The sequence below is a fragment of the Alligator sinensis genome, unplaced genomic scaffold (assembly GCF_000455745.1).
Source record: "Alligator sinensis unplaced genomic scaffold, ASM45574v1 scaffold97_1, whole genome shotgun sequence".
In the NCBI taxonomy this organism is placed as follows: Eukaryota; Metazoa; Chordata; order Crocodylia; family Alligatoridae; genus Alligator; species Alligator sinensis.
Window position 1 is genome coordinate 3272299 of NW_005841921.1, and position 1993 is coordinate 3274291.

A 1993-nucleotide genomic window follows, 5' to 3' on the forward strand; every position below is an offset into this window, starting at 1 on the left:
CGGGCGCGGGGCTCGGAGCTCCGGAAAAGTTCGGACCTGCTGCTCCGCGGCCCCGGCCCTGGCCACTCCTATTGCAGCTCAGCTCAGCTCAGCGCAACGCCGCTTCAGCGCCGGCCCTGGCACTTGGATCCCCCCGGCCCCAGACCCCGCTTAAAGCTTGGGGGTGACACCCCTCTCTGCCTCCCCCTGGAAAGATCCACCTCGGTGCAAGGATCTCCCCTGGCCCCAGCACCGGGCCAGCAACTCGGGGCCTGATGAGCTCCCCTTTGAAACTGGAACCCCCACCCCACCCCTGCTGAATCCCGCTGCCTGCATCCAGCAGGACTTTCCAAGTGGACTTCGATAGCACCCTGGCACCAGGAGGTGCTGGAGCCTGCCTTGTTCTGCCCCGGAGCAGCAGGTGCATTTGGTCTCTAACTCCTCCAGTCAACATTCTTTAGTTCTAGAAGGATCCTGGGGCCTGAGGTGGGAACCTGCACTGCTGCTGCCCCATTGCACTGTTCATTGATATATAAAAAGAGTAAAACTGTTCAGAGCAATCATAGAGACAGGACCAAAGGTGTCTGAACCTCACCAGGACCCGGGGTGGTTGGATGTGCGGTCTATTTTTAATTCTTCACCAACCCAATCAGCAGTGGGAGACTGGTCCTCCCCTTTGGCAGCTGTGTAGTGGGTGTGAGGGGCAAAAGTGAGGTTTCTTTTTGGATCCCAGTAAATAGTTAACCTTCTGCCTGACTGTGCAGGGAGTAGATCCAGTCACAAGGCACACTTGGTAAAACGGGGGCCCAACAAGCGATGGCATTCCCATGCACTCTGAGTGCAGCTCTTTCTGTACTTCTGTGAGGTCAGAATGACTTGGCAAAGAGTCTCAAGTTCTTCCTTGAGCTCAGAGCATGAGATGGCATCTCTTCAGTTAAGAGACGGTTAAAAGTTTGGGAATGGAAACTCTTCTCTTTTCACTCCAAGCCGCACATCACAAACAAGTAAGGGATTGCAACTTAACATGCTTTCCTATTTGTTCACAAAAGACACCTGGCCCTGTCTAGAGTTGTTATCCTCAGTGTGACTTGAGTCCCCAAAGCTTGATCTGAACAAAACACTTAAATTCGTCCTGAAATTCTTTACACCAGCTAGATACTTAGAACATATGGCACATGCTCTTATTAATTTTCTACACAATTTCCCATTTTCAGCTTCTCTGAATAAATCAGACACAATTACTCTCCATACCATTTCTGGCACATCATCTAATCTACAATGCATATACCTCCTATAAACATAATGCTCCTTACAGTTACATGCGATGCAAACTTTGTTGTCACATGTGTTATAAGTACTCCATCTGCACACACCATACAGCTACCCTCTATATATATTCTATATATGCCCACACCACTTTCTACGCACACATACCAACCTACATGCACACTATATCATTATACACTGAACATGCTATAAACTCTCCATCCTGTGTACACATACCATATCTGCTCAACAACTAATGCACTCAGACACTCTATATACACAGAGTCTACATGATGGTTACAACCTCTAAACTATGGATCTCTTAGGAACAACTATGCCCTATATATGCACAAGTTCCTCCAAACTTCAGTGAGTGCACGCACACACACACACATACCCAACATCATTAGAAAATAGAAGAGAGAACAAAACCTGCTTCTAGGCAGAAGGAAAGCAAATCACATCCCAAACCCAAAACTGTGGTGCCAAAGTAGACTTCTTGCCAGACTCACCGGGTAGCACTAGTGCAGCTCTGTCCCATTCCCTGGGAGCCAAGGTAGAGGGGGAAGTTTTCTCTTTTGAGTTTCCCTCACACTGTCCTTGCCTTTTCTGGAATTAGAAACCTTTCTTGGAGCAGAAGCTGCAGGCGAACCACCAAGGACCTTTTTAAACCTGCCCCCCACCCACCCACTCACTCCACGTGATTATATTACTGTATTAATAATATAACAGGCGTCCCACCCTACAC